Consider the following 15,042-nt stretch of genomic DNA (forward strand, 5'->3'; position numbering starts at 1 on the left):
ACGTTCAACTTTGTAACTACTGCACGCACAGGAAGCAGAATAAATTCCTCTTTTCAAACTGTCAAAGGTTTGCTTTGCGAACACTGCAGGACATTGCACAATCTCTTTTGAATGGGGACAAACGATTTCTTATGGGGCACAGTAAGTACAGACGTTTAAAAAGCTCCACTCATGCCGACGATGCAGCATGAAGAAGCGCAACCTAACGTTTGCATTCCTAGCAAATTCCTTTTATTTTTTGATAAATAAAGACAGTCTTGTTTAACAAACAACACACACAACATTTTACATTGTCAATTCAATTCAAATCAATGTATTTCTATATAGCGCCTTTCACAACAAGGTTACGTGCTGTCTCTTTGAGGCAGATGTTTAAATCCTCTGAGTTAAGTGCTGAAGTTATAGTAGTCCTATCAGTATTGTTGCCTCCGATCAACAGATCCTCATTTTTCTCAGAGTTGAGTAACAAAAAGTTTTCACACATCCAAGTATTTCCTTCCTTAATGCATTTAACTAAACTAATAATAGAAGAGTTGTCGTTTGGTGTAAACAAAATGTTTATTTGAGTGTCATCAGCATATGAATGAAAGTTCATATTATTTTTTCATATTATCCTACCTAGCAGCAGCATGTAGAGAGAGAGAGCAATATTGGTCCCAGCACTGATCTTCTGGTACCCCAAATTGAATTGGTGACATTGATGAAGCAGTACAATTATTAGATATTTGAACATAATGAAAACGATGAGTAAAATGTGAAGTAAACCACTGAAGGACGGTACCAGATAAGCCAACCTCAAACTCAAGCCTGTGTAACAAAACAGAGAGGTCAACCGTGTCAAAGGCAGCTCTAAGATCTAGAAGCAAAGCACAAGCACTGTTGCATTCCCTGCATCAGTAGCTAAGAGAATATCATTTACGACTCTTGTTAATGCAGTTTCAGAAACCAGACTAAAATTTCTCAAGTATATTATTTGAATCCAGATATGATTGACGTTGGGCAACAACTATTCTCCCAAGACTTTTAGATTGAAATGGGACCTTTGAGACAGGCCTGTAGTTGTTAAGAACTTGTTGATCCAAATTTGACTTCTTAAGAGCGGTCTAACAACCGCTACCTTAAATTGATCAGGTACAACGCCTGACGCAAGCGATGCATTCATCATACTAATTATAGGTCCTGCCAGTCCTTCGAGGGAATCTTTGACTAGCTGAGTGGGGATGGGATCTAGCGAACAGGTGGTTGACTTTGTCTTACGTCTGTGTTTATGAGTCCACCATAAGAAGAAATCTGAACAGGAGTGGTGATCATGCGAGGTCACCATGGAGGAAACCACTGCTCTCCCCCCAAAAAAAACCACCACTGCCCCTCTCAAGTTTGCTAAAGACCACATGGATGTTCCACAGCAACTCCTGGAACAATGTTCTGTGGACAGACATGACAAAAGTTGAACTTGTTGGTAAATGTGCACAACGTTATGTTTGGAGATAACAAAACACTGCATACCAACTCCAAAACCTCATCCCACCTGGGAAGCATAGCGGAGGCTGTACGGCTTGCAATCATCGAGGGACCGATGAATTCCAAGATGTATCAGGAAATTCTACAGCAGAATGTCAGGGTGTCTGCCTGTGATCTAAAACTCGAAAGACGCTGGGTCATGCAGCATGACAAAAACAAAGGAGTACATCAACAACAGAGTGGCTGAAACAATAGAAATTCCGTATTTTGGGATGGCCGAGTAAGAGTCCTGACCCCAATCCCATTGAAGTGCTGTGGCGTGATCTGAAGCAGGCCGTTCAGTGCAAGACATCTCCCAACTGTATGTGAGAGAAAAGCAGAGACGCTCACTGAGTAAGGTGGGGTTGCAGCTTTGCAAATCAAAAGGACATTTGTACGCTCAAAAAGGGACAGTAGCACCCCAGATGGGACTCGAACCCACAATCCCTGGCTTAGGAGGCCAGTGCCTTATCCATTAGGCCACTGGGGCACACTGGGTTGGGTCGATCACGCTGATGAAGAGCCAGTTTTTTTTTTCCTTTGCTTTTTCAAAGGGATCCCCAAAATTAGGAAAGTTAGGCAGCAGAAGGTTTACTGTGACCTGAGAAGGACCGGCATCCAATCACGGTGGTACACATACACACGCTCTCACTCATCTGAGCTACACGGCTACCAAGATGATCTCAGGTGCGCCGAGCTGGTACGGAACATATTGAACTGATCGACGGCGAATTGTCTCTCAGACAGGCTTTTCACCTCTGAGCTCCCTGACTGACAGTAATCAGCTAGGTAGTGAAACAGTCAGCTGCTTCTAAGCCTTAAACAGCTGCATCTCGGCGCTTCCACAGAGAGATGATTTGAAAGCCAAACATCGCCCATTGGGAACACCTTACTATCACTAGTTTAAGAGACTCTTAAGGTCTTGCAGAGGTGCCTGTCTAATAGCATGCGCTTTGCAAGCTATAGGTGTTTAGGCTGAGGCAGAATGCCTGTTAACAAAATGTTTTTCTAAAGGGGCCTCGCACTCTTTTCCAAGCAATGGTCACCATCCCCACCGAGTGTCACAATGTAGTCATGTCCTAGGACATCACCTGTTAGTCTCCATTTGTCTGCCACCAACACTTTAGGTTAAGGGGTCACAACCGCACCCCAAAGACCAGAGGAGCCGTTGGCGTTCTGGCGGCGCAGATTGGGCTGAAGGTGGGGCGCTTGAATCTCGCTGTTGGAGGCCGTCTGAAACTGACCCAAGCCTTTCCCTTGAATTAAATGTAAATAAGAAATGAACCCCAGATGCTCATGGAATCAATCACGTGTTTCCTTTGAGCCGTTTCAGAGACTGCTCCAGAGTTTACCTTGCACAGATGCGCAAAGATTAATGATGGGGGTGCACGCTTCCAGGCGTCTTACAACTGTAGGGACTGATTAGAGACAATTCGTAGCTTGTGCTCATTTCCCTCTGTAACGCTTACGGCCGACAGGCACTGTGTAAGAGCCGGCGTACAAGAGCGGGTGACGTCACCGCCCTTCCCTGTGATAGCAGGACCACAGCTACTGGGCTGTGGAGCGATCTCTCTTTAGCTCACGGGGCTAGGTCGCTGCAGAGAGACGCGGAAGTCCCGGGTTTGAGCCTCCAGTCGGGATGGGGCCGACCAGATGCGGCAAGGGCGCCCGCCTGAGCCCCCGTTGCGTTACATCTCTATTCCCCTTGTTGCAGTGGTAAGATGACGTAAATTCCTGCTTCGACACGTAACGGGATTATAATCAAGTGCAGGAGCTGAGGGCTTTAGTTTTGTTTCGTTTTCCATGGCGTTCGTAAGCGCGCAAATCAAAGGCAATTCCTGCGTCTAACACGAATGTAAATGCTTTTGAAAGTGCAGTGTGGTGCAGCTTGTAAAATCCTTGTCCACATTTTTGGTTTGTTGATGTTTTTTCTGTCTGCCAAAGTTGCATTTTGACATCCGGACTGGGGGACTTTATCATTTGAACGTGAAGCCAGCCTTAAACCCTCTGAGGCGTGTCTGTCTGCCGGCACAAATCTTGTGAAAGGTATTTTTTTTAACGGAGAGCAACTTTAAAAAGGTTTCCGCAGCCACCTCGCAGTCCGTGTTAGATTATAGGAGGAATGCGGCGGTGGTGGGCTCGCTTTTGTCGTGGTCGAGTGGTTAAGGCGATGGGCTCGAAATGCGTTGGGGCTTCCCCGCGCAGGTTCGAAACCTGCCGACTCCGGCGTCTGCCGCACGTCGCCTTGTGCCTGCGCGGCAGAAGTGAAGTGCCGCTTCTCCTTTCCTGGTACTATAACAACGCGAAATCACTTGGACCCGCCGCCATGGGAAGCAATTCTTCAGATAACCACACATTTTGCGTTCGCACCTCTGGTGCTCTACTTATGCCTTTGAAAACCTAATGAATAAAGCTGAAAGAACCGACACGATATGTAGGTGCTGGTAAAGCACGCAGTAAAGAACTGTTAACAGCAAGGGTTTCAGTGGGTTAACTGAGGAGAAGGCGTGATCGCTAATTGTTGACTTTTTATTTGGTGTTAGAAACACTCTTACTGTGCATGACGTGCAACAAATGTAGCCACAGAAATTGCATCACGCTTTCATGTATGCTATTGCAGACACCAACGTTGCCTAGATAGAAAACCGAAAAAGCCGTGGGTTTGCTTGCTGGTCTGAAGGATCTCTCTTCGAATCTCTATCATTTGTCAATGGAAGTAAAAGGCGCTGCAATCTCATACGTTCAGAATCAAACCCGCAGCTGTTGTTCGACTTTTTTTTCTTGACTAATTACAACTGAGTGTCGCATGAGCAGTTACATAAACTTGTCTGGTATATTTGAACACAAATGCCGTTCTTCAATTAAAACTAACAGTACATTGTCAGGGACATTCAGTTCTATACAAACAAGAGACAGACAAGAGAATATTTCTACCGTTCATGTGGACTACGTGTTGACTTACTGATCGGAATAATTGAAAAGTTCGGGCTCATAGCCGATGCAGTGCGTGCTAATTAGAACAGCAACGCTAAGCTCTCAGCACCGTACTGAGCCCAGGTGTTTTTCTAAAGCTGTCAGGTGCAGTTCATTTACATGAAGGAAATATCTTACTGGGTACGATTACAATGCAGTAAGTAGCACAGACTACTTAGGGAGTAGCCCGATGTGTTTAAAAACGACCCGAGCCAGGCAGGAGTCGAACCTGCAATCTCCTGATCCGTAGTCAGACGCGTTATTCATTGCGCCACTGGCCCTGGTGTGACACTGCAGGACTGTAACCCAGTGAGATGAGCACTGCACCTAGTAAAATATTACCCCCGGTCCATTCTTTTCCAAAAGTGAGAAACACCTGTTTTCTACATTTTGTCTGTTTTAAAACCATATCTCTTTAAACCAAACCAAGAGTTTGTCTTTTGCACTGATATTCTGATTCATTTCGATTTCAAAGAAAAAAAAAACATTATCTTCCAAAGCATCATAAAATTGTCCATTCTTCCAGACTCTACTTCTCTCTTGTAGTAGTACAGCAGACCTTTCCAGGTGAGCAGATCACAGAGTCCGAAATATGCTTCCTCCATCAAGCAAAGTACCTGAACATGACTCTGTCTTCATAAAAGCGCCCCTGTAATAAAGAAATTAAATCCGAAATCAAGAGGGCAGTTGCCTACTGAAGTTCAAGAAGTCATCAATTTTAACCCAGCAACACATTAAAGGCTGCATCTATACAAGTACGATTCTAGAAATGCTCACCAGATTACGTTTTAAGAAGGAACTGTACCTCAGGTTCCGCCGAGATCTTAACTCGGATGGCAGGATTCAGAGTCCGGAGTGTGGACTGATGGCGCACGGAGGGTCCATATACTGTGGATCCCTCAGTGATCTTCCGCGTGTTCAAACCGCCAGCGTGTGACTCCCCTGTCCCTGTGACCTCATTGCTCTGCTCTCGCCTCTGTGCAGCTGAGCCCGACTCATGGTAAAGTGGAAAAAAATATGCCCTCATCGTGGGATTTACTCTGGATCGAGGATAGATGTCACTTTTTTATCGTTGAACAGGATGTATGTGATGTGGCGACTAGGTTCAATATTGTATCCTTTTAAAAGATTAAGGACTGGGGTGAGCGTGATTTACCACCCTTTCAGCTAAGAACCCGACATGAGCACCGTTTAAGCTGCATAGACTCGGTCGTTTAACTCTTCTCCATTAGCAGGGTTAAGGTTAAAGAAAAAAAACATTGCTGACTTCTTTTTTTTTGCCAGCCGCTAGCGCTGATTAGCAATGTTTGTATTTCATGTTTTGCAAGTTCCATCCATTTTAAGAAAAACAAGTCGCGTTAAAGACAGGAAATGAATACTTGCATTTAATTAAGTCTAGCCGTAGGCGGTTGTCTGTAAGGACCAGTTCTGTTCGAGAAGACAGAACAAAGAAGGCACCACTGGGATTCGGACTCAGGATCTCCTGTTTAAGAGACAAGCGCTTTAACCAACTAAGCAACGGCGCCCCGGTAGTGTTGTCCTTTTGCAGCCACTTGGACACACCACTCAGACACATCTGCATTCGGTGTGTGCTCCGCCTGCTCGCTGAGCAAGTTGCCACCTTTACATACAATAGCAACATCGACACCAAGAGAAAGGATGACAAATGGCTTTTATCTGGAACTTTTCATGTCCAAGGAGCTCAATGTGCTTTCTGTGTACAACAGGGCCACTGAACTCCACAATGGCCACTGAACCACAGCAGTGGCTTGCTGGCTTGACATCTCCCAAGGAAAATGTTGAAATTGCATGTGGAACAGGAAAAGGACCCTTGAGTACGAGGGAAAAAAAAGAAAAAGATCATCTGGAGCGCGCCAACCCATGTCTGGACAGCCCAGTTTCATCGACGAGGTGGCCGAGTGGTTAAGGCGATGGACTGCTAATCCATTGTGCTCTGCACGCATGGGTTCGAATCCCATCCTCGTCGCTCTCTACGTTTGATGTTGGCTCTCCTTTTGTTTGCTCCAGTACTAGAGCCTTACATTTTCTAGCGGTGGCTGAACATGGTATAGTAGGCTAACGTTGGTATCGAGCAGTGGTAGTAACAGTATTTACGTGCCGCTGCTGCCAAGTGGCTCTGGGTTGAGACCGCGTTTTCACTTACTTGCAGCACAAACGGAGAAAGCGATTTTTGACAGTCTCTCGAGAGACTGCGCTAGGTGTTTAGGGATAGACTTTGTCAGTTCCCCCTGGGATGATGGCCTCTCAAATAGTTTGTGATTCCTCTAGACGTTTATACAGTAGAAGCCTGCTTCGTGGCTTAAATCCAAGCTAAGGAAACGAGTTAGAGGTCTGATGCAGAACTTCGAATTCAATGAAGGGGAACACTACAGTACATTGCACTGTATGTGTGAGGAAAGCTGCCCCCTTCTGTTCCTTGTCGACCGAACAGAGGACTGTAAAGGATACCGCCAAGAAACTTTAGGATGCTGGTTGGAATCCAGCTCCAAAGAAGCCCCTTTGGGTGTTATGTAATCAAAAGGTAAGAACAGAGAATCTCCCTTTGATCAAAAGCGCAACAGAACTGTTTTCCGTGGAGCAGGTTTCAGACCCGTAGACCTGTTTTATTTGTAGGGCAGGGCGCATTCCCAAACGCGAATCTCCTGTTTTAGAAATGCTTTGGGCGGCGTGAAGTGAAAATAAGAAGTGGGCTCCAGATGCACATGGAAGCAATCAAGTGTTTCATCCGAGCTGTTTCAAAGACTGCTCAACAGCTTTCCTTTTACAGAGGCCCAACGATTAATGATGGGGGTGCACCCTTCAATGTGCCTTACGACTCTAGGGAGTGATTGAGACGATTCGTAGCGTGTGTTCATTTCCCTCTATTCCCCATGTTGCAGTGGTAAGATGACGTAAATTCCTGCTTCGACACGTAACGGCGTTATAATCAAGTACAGGAGCTGAGGGCTTTTGTTTTGTTTCGTTTTCTATGGCGTTCGTAAGCGCGCAAAACAAAGACAATTCCTGCGTCTAACACGAATGTAAATGCTTTTGAAAGTGCAGTGTGGTGCAGCTTGTAAAATCCTTGTCCACATTTGTGGTTTGTTGATGTTTTTTCTGTCTGCCAAAGTTGCATTTTGACATCCGGACGGGGAGACTTTATCATTTGAACGTGAAGCCAGCCTTAAACCCTCTGAGGCGTGTCTGTCTGCCGGCATGTATCTTGTGAAAGGTTTTTTTTTTAACAGAGAGCGACTTTAAAAAGGTTTCCGCAGCCACCTCGCACTCCGTGTTAGATTATAGGAGGAATGCGGCGGCGGCGAGCTCGCTGTAGTCGTGGCCGAGTAGTTAAGGCGATGGATTTGAAATCCATTGGGGACTCCCCGCTCAGGTTCGAATCCTGCCGACTACGGCGTCTGCCGCACGTCACCTTGTGCCTGTGCGGCAAAGGCGAAGTGCCGCTTCTCCTTTCCTGGTACTATAAAAATGCTACATCGCTTGGTCCTGCTTCCATGGAAAGCAGTTCTTCAGGTAATTCTACTCTCTTACCAAAGCTGTTAGGTTCCTTTCCGTGGTGAGATGGGTTGTCATGCAACGCTGCCACATAGTGCCGACAGACAAGTGTGTTGCGGGAGAAGAGAAAAGTGTTTGAAGATTTAAGAGTGTCTTAGGTGGAGCCAAAATCAAGTGTCACAAATGCAAGTGGGAAGATTTCCAATGTTTAATATGGTCAAAATAAGCGGAAGTTACCAGCTGGTCCGGCACAGTCTGCCATGCTTTTGTCATATACTGTAAAGTGGTGTGGAACTGGGTGTCGAACTGGAGCCTCACCATTTGCATATGTGAGGCTCCAGTTATACATCGAGTGTCACATTAAATGACAAAAATGAAGAGAGTTAAAGCACCTGGAGAGGTTTTCTTACAACTTTTGAGCTGACACAGTTTTGGAAAATGTTTCCTTCACGGTGCACTGAACAACATAGGCAGCCAAGAGTCTCCAAAACAAAACAGAATGGACAGATAGGAGAAAATTCCCACTCGTCCTGAAGTTCCCAAAATCCAGCACTGAGCGTAAACAAAGTGTCTAAGTAGCGTGGGAATGCTAACCCTAACCCTAGCTGGAGTTTGAGCAATCCGGCACTGAGCGTAAGAAGATGAGTCAAAGTAACGTCTAATCGGATTAGTTTCCTTAGAGCTGGTTCAGAGTTTGCTCAAGAGTTTACCTTTCACAGATGCGCAAAGAAGAATGTTGGGGGTGCACGCTTCAAGGCGCCTTACAGCTGTAGGGAGTGATTCGAGACGATTCGTGGCGTGTGCTCGTTCCCATATACCGTACGACCCGGGGTGCAGTGCTAGGATGACGTACAATACCGCTTGGGCACGTAACGGCGTTATATGCAAGTGCAGGACGTGAGGGTTTTCGTTTGTTCGTTTTGTTTTGCTCTGCTTTGCTTTGTTTTGCTTTCCATCGCGTTGGTAAGAGCGTAAATAAAAAGGCGATTCCTGTGTCTACCACTAATGTAAGAGCTATTTCAAGTGCGACGTGGTGCGGCTTTTCAAATGCTTGTGGGCATTTCTCTGTTGTTGATTCTTTTTTTGTGTGTAACAAAGTGGCATTTTCATGTCCAGACGGGGAGACTTTATCATTCCGACATGAAGCCACCCTTAAGTCCTCTGAGGCGTGTCTGTCTGCAAGGCTTGTATTTTGCCTTCCGCCGGCGCCTCGCGATCCAGGTAAGATTGTAGCAAGAACGCAGCGGCAGTGGGGCTTGCTGTAGTCGTGGCCGAGTGGTTAAGGCGATGGACTAGAAATCCATTGGGGTCTCCCCGCACAGGTTCCAATCCTGCCGACTACGTTGTCCGCCTTCAGTCGGTGTGTTTCGGCACAAGCAAAGAAGCGCGCCTCTTTGCTGTTCCTGGTGGTTTTAAAACGCCCAATCGCTTGTACCCGCTGCCTTGGAAATAAGTTCTTCAGCGTCCGCAAATGGCATTTTGCAGCTGGAAGCAGATGTCGACGCGTTTTGCACAGAGCACCAAAAAAGCGTCTTTTTTGAAGGCTCAGGCACTGAGCATTGGTGGTTCAGTGGTAGAATTCTCACCTGCCACTCGGGAGGCTCGGGTTCGATTCCCGGCCAATGCAGTGGCTTTTGCAGCGAGCGGCTCCATCACTTGCATCCCCTTGCAACTCGCAACTGAAAACCCACTGAAGCTAAGCAGGTGTGAGCCAGGTCAGTACCTGGATGAGGATGAGCTACAGGGAAAAACAAAGCTTCCAGCTGGAAGCGGTGTTAATGGTGCCGGCGGGGGGGCGCTCACCCTGAGGTCTGTGCGGGTCCCAATGCCCCAATATAGTGACGGAGATGCTGTGTTGTAAAAGGGCGCTGTCTTTTGGATGAGATGTAAAACCGAGGTCACAGCGCTCTGTGGTCATTCAAAATGACCACCAAAACCTTTGACAAAAGCTCTTGGTAATTGATGGTCTTCAATAATGCTTCTCCTTTAGGTACATTTTAAATCAGCTGAAAAATGCTGTGAAATGGGGGGGCACTTCAGGCCAGTGTAGGATTTGGGTTACAAGAACCATGAAACTGCACGAGAAAGCCCGTACACTGAATTACACAGCTTTCTATTCAAAGGAGGACAAAATTCCCTGAGTTTGATTTTTTGCAACACAGAGAGGAGCACTGTCGTGAGGCCGGTTAGCTCAGTTGGTTAGAGTGTGGTGCTAATAACGCCAAGGTCGCGGGTTTGAGCCCCGTACGGGCCAGGTCTAGGTCCAGGTCCCTGTTTGTGAAACAGGCAAATGACTGTCTCAGGGGCCCATTCCTCATTCTCAAGACACATGTATGCAGTATGTACACCGTGCATTGAGCAATAGGGACTGAATACACCACAGGTAAGGTTAGAAGTCATTCTGAGGTGCCACATGTGAGGGATACAGCTAGGCATCCAAAATGTAGGGTTTGAGACCCTTCAGGAGTACTGCATCCTTTGAGACAGACCTGTGCATGTTAAACAAATGATCATTTCTTTTGGCATTAGGGACTAAATATACTAAACATATGATGCTAAAATGTTATTTTCACATATATTAATGTAATAAATGATTGCTTATGCTTTATAAACAAATCTAATTAAAATAAAAGCTTAAGTTTTGTATTTATCTTGTACCATAGAACAAGATTTTCTTTGTATTTCAAGCCCACAAAGTGTCCAAATGACGCACTACATGATATAAGGAAGATTATCACATGCATATCGGTATTATCTTTCTTATGAAAATGCATTCCTTTCATTACCTTTTACTTTTTAAAATGAACTCAAATTGAGTATAATGTAATAATTTAAGTAGAATAGATTCTAATAATATAATGATCCAGTGTTTTGCACTACTTCACTGCTTCACTGCTCTATGCCATCTGGAAATAAATCCTCAGACTGCTTACTGCCCTGGGCATGTACCAATAAATTAAAGGAGCACATCTGTTTATCACTGCGTTGAAGCAGGAGACACACAGTCTCTGCAAACACATCCTAGATACAGTGTTCCAGCACCTTTGACCTCATCCAGAACGTATCATTTCTTGAAAGGGATTGCTGTCCGAATGCACATCTGAATCCCAAACAGAATCTCTAGTAAAATACGATCATTTGTGAAACAGGCAAATGACTGTCTCAGGGGCCCATTCCTCATTGTCAGACACATGTATGGAATGCTTTCACCGTGCATTGAGCAATAGGGATTAAAAACACCGCAGGTAAGGTTAGATGTCATGTTCTATGATCATTTCTTTCAGCATTAGGGACTAAATATACTAAACGTATGATGCTAAAATGTTATTTTCACATATATTAATGTAATAAATGATTGCTTATGCTTTATAAACAAATCTAATTAAAATAAAAGCTTACGTTTTGTATTTATCTTGTACCATAGAACATGATTTGCTTTGTATTTCAAGCCCACAAAGTGTCCAAATGTTCTATGATCATTTCTTTCAGCATTAGGGACTAAATATACCAAACGTATGATGCTAAAATCCTGAAAAAAGGATGTGCTCCATCTCGTCAGTAGATTGGATTCCAAAACTGATTTGGGTCAATATACATTACCTTTGAAATTAAAGTACAGTCTACTGTAGGGAACCATCAACTTAGAAAGCATTGGCCTTCCCTGGGGGTCAGGTAGGTGCAAAAGATAAACCTTTATCCTATCTTTATCTTAAGATAAGTGGCCAAGCAGTATTTTTCCAAGTTTCACCAAGCACATCATGTTGCCATAGTAGACAAAGTTCTATAAAATGTTAAATAACTTTTAAAAAAAGCATCTTGGTCTTACAGTACTGTACAAGGTGAATTAAACTGTCCCTGGTAATAAAAAGTAATTAGAAGCATCTCAGAAACTTTATCTCTAGAAACATTAGCTGTTTTATATCATGTAATTTAGTGTGATGTTGTCAGAATTCAAGGACATTATCACACACAGAAATTGGTTCAGTTAAATCTAAAAAACACAGCTAAACATGGGTTTAAATGTAACAGAAGTCTTACCTCTTGTCAAAAGATTTAATTCAAGAAGCGATGTAATAAATGATTGCTTATGCTTTATAAAGAAATCTAATTAAAATAAAAGCTTAAGTTTTGTATTTATCTTGTACCATAGAACATGATTTTCTTTGTATTTGAAGCCCACAAAGTGTCCAAATGATGCACTACATGATATAAGGAAGATTATCACATGCATATCGGTATTATCTTTCTTATGAAAATGCATTCCTTTCATTACCTTTTACTTTTTAAAATGAACTCAAATTGTGTATAATGTAATAATTTAAGTAGAATAGATTCAGGTAGGAAATATAGAGTCATGATGTTTATGGCTGACATCATTTCACATGGGTGAATTTTAAGCTAAGAAATAAAAACATTTACAATGAAGATACCATTGCTTAATTTTAAATGCCTTTAAAAAATAAATACCTCCTGAGAATAATTTGCCACTCCCAGATCCTTGGTAAGGTACTGTTTGAATCCAATCAGGAGAGGAGCATCCAGGGAGTGCTTTCTATAGAGTCCAGCTTGGGCCACTCTCTTCCGGCCTGCTGATACTTTTTAACTACTCAGGGCCTGTAAGGATATAAAACACCGGTTTAAACATTTTATACCTATAAGACAAATTAGAATTTTAGTAAAAAATTGATACATCTGAAAAATAAAAAGTCTTACTGCTGATAGAGTTCTTCAGAGCTCACATCTTCCCCTTCCTTATCCGCTTCTGTTTCAGTTTCTAGAGCAGCCTCTGGCATCTCTTCCTCCTGGACAGCGGCCTCTTGCTCAGGGCCGCTGGAATGCAGGTAGATTCTTTTCAACATGCTTTTACATAATATGTTGTAACAATGATTTCAAAAAGAAACTACAGAAGCCTTACAGATTAAAAATATCTCACCTTGCCAATGTGTCTTCAGGCTTCCCATGTACAAAAAGGCCCAAGGACTCTAGCAGTCTTACAACCACTACCCTGTTTGCCTCACCAGACACGATCTCTATTCTGTGGTAATCCACGATGACCCCGTTCTTCAGGTGATTCATCATGTCCTCCCTCACCTGTTGAGAGGCCATCCTGATCTTTTCTGCCGTGGCGTGCTTCATACACGCCCTCTTCAAGTGAGCAGGAAGCTGATCAAGAGTATTCAGGCACATCTTGCACACCAGGGGAATCCTCGCGGGTTTCCTTTGAAAATAAATAATACCATCTGTGTATAGAAACAAGCTAAGACTGATTTCTTAAATTATCCTTAATTTTCTCTCTCATAGTTTGAGCATAATGATTTTATTGCATTTATATAAGAATTGCTCATTGCTCCTAAATAAATAATGGTTTCATAAAAAAGTGAACACTTACTTGGTCTCAGTCACAGACTTTCCAATAGAAGCCATTGTGGAGTTCAGCAACTGCAGGTCCTAGAAGTGGGGAAGGAATTTTAAAAGAGAAATTGAATTACAATACAGAAGGAATGGCTGAGGGATCACTGAAATATATATATACAAATTCCAAAGACTGAGTCCATATAGAAACAACTACCTTTCATTTTCAGTATAAGAAAAAAAAAACATTATCTTCCAAAGCATCATAAAATTGTCCCTTCTTCCAGACTCTACTTCTCTCTTGTAGTAGTATAGCAGACCTTTCCAGGTGAGCAGATCACAGAGTCCGAAATGAGCTTCCTCCATCAAGCAAAGTACCTGAACATGACTCTGTCTTCATAAAAGCGCCCCTGTAATAAAGAAATTAAATCCGAAATCAAGAGGGCAGTTGCCTACTGAAATACAAGAAGTCATCAATTTTAACCTAGCAACACATTAAAGGCTGCATCTATACAAGCACGATTCTAGAAATGCTCACCAGATTACGTTTTAAGAAGGAACTGCGCCTCAGGTTCCGCCGAGATCTTAACTCGGATGGCAGGATTCAGAGTCCGGAGTGCGGACTGATGGCGCACGGAGAGTCCATATACTGTGGATCCCTCAGTGATCTTCCGCGTATTCAAACCGCCAGCGTGTGACTCCCCTGTCCCCGTGACCTCATTGCTCTGCTCTCTCCTCTGTGCAGCTGAGCCCGACTCACGGTAAAATGGAAAAAAATATGCCCTCGACGTGAGATTTATTCTGGAGCGAGCCAGTGTTGCGCATAGCTGCCTTCAAAGCAGTTAACCCAGGTTCGATTCCCGGCCAATGCAGTTACGAATGTTTTCAAATGCTGTCATGAGCCTTGGATTGTGACTAGCAAAGCGAAGCCTTTTGAAAGAGCTAAAGCACTGCAAAACGGAATTGAAGGAGAATCTTACAGGGGATTCTGAGCAGTGTCTGCATACATGCAGTCAGATAAAGGTGCTGAAATCTTGAGCTACTCTCAATGTCATGCTGCCCTTCCCCGGAGTAAATCTGTTACATTGAAAGAATGCTTCTGGCAGGTTCAAAAAGAGACCCTTGTTAATTGGAGAAATCAATGATTTCGAATGAATTCTGTATGCGTTAAAAGACAGCTATACACAGAAAACATGCAGGACACTGCTCATGATGTTTCCCGAGCAGAAACACAGTGCGTTTTTCCAAGCCATTTGACAAAGCCCACCCACTGAAAACTGCAGCAGATCGTGTAAAGACGTTCAACTTTGTAACTACTGCACGCACAGGAAGCAGAATAAATTCCTCTTTTCAAACTGTCAAAGGTTTGCTTTGCGAACGCTGCAGGACATCGCACAATCTCTTTTGAATGGGGACAAACGATTTCTTATGGGGCGCAGTAAGTACAGACGTTTAAAATGCTCCACTCATGCCGACGATGCAGCATGAAGAAGCGCAACCTAACGTTTGACAGACAAAAGCCAGGCGCCGCTATGAGCAATATGAAATCAAACTGACAGCACACGGCGTTTCGCGCTGACTCAAAAGTGATCTCGACAGACGCTGTTCTCTGCATAAAGCTGAAAGAGCTAAAGAGCGTTTCTGTTGACACGTAACAAGTTCGTTTCTTTCTACCATGATATCACCGTGACCAAATCTGTCTTT

At 43.9% G+C, this 15,042-nt stretch overlaps 4 non-coding genes across 4 annotated transcripts; 2 read left to right on the plus strand and 2 right to left on the minus strand.

Moving 5' to 3' along the window:
- Window positions 1-1,917: 1,917 nt before the first annotated feature.
- Window positions 1,918-1,990, minus strand: trnar-ccu (transfer RNA arginine (anticodon CCU)). Its single transcript has one exon. It is a non-coding gene; the product is annotated as a tRNA-Arg (tRNA).
- A 2,691-nt stretch (window positions 1,991-4,681) lies between these two features.
- trnar-acg (transfer RNA arginine (anticodon ACG)) lies at window positions 4,682-4,754 on the minus strand. The gene has a single exon. It is a non-coding gene; the product is annotated as a tRNA-Arg (tRNA).
- Window positions 4,755-6,378: 1,624 nt separating this feature from the next.
- trnas-gcu (transfer RNA serine (anticodon GCU)) lies at window positions 6,379-6,460 on the plus strand. Its single transcript has one exon. It is a non-coding gene; the product is annotated as a tRNA-Ser (tRNA).
- A 1,343-nt stretch (window positions 6,461-7,803) lies between these two features.
- On the plus strand, window positions 7,804-7,885 carry trnas-uga (transfer RNA serine (anticodon UGA)). Its single transcript has one exon. It is a non-coding gene; the product is annotated as a tRNA-Ser (tRNA).
- The last annotated feature ends 7,157 nt before the right edge of the window (window positions 7,886-15,042 follow it).

Source organism: Lepisosteus oculatus, unplaced genomic scaffold, assembly GCF_040954835.1.
Source record: "Lepisosteus oculatus isolate fLepOcu1 unplaced genomic scaffold, fLepOcu1.hap2 HAP2_SCAFFOLD_62, whole genome shotgun sequence".
Classification (NCBI taxonomy): Eukaryota; Metazoa; Chordata; class Actinopteri; order Semionotiformes; family Lepisosteidae; genus Lepisosteus; species Lepisosteus oculatus.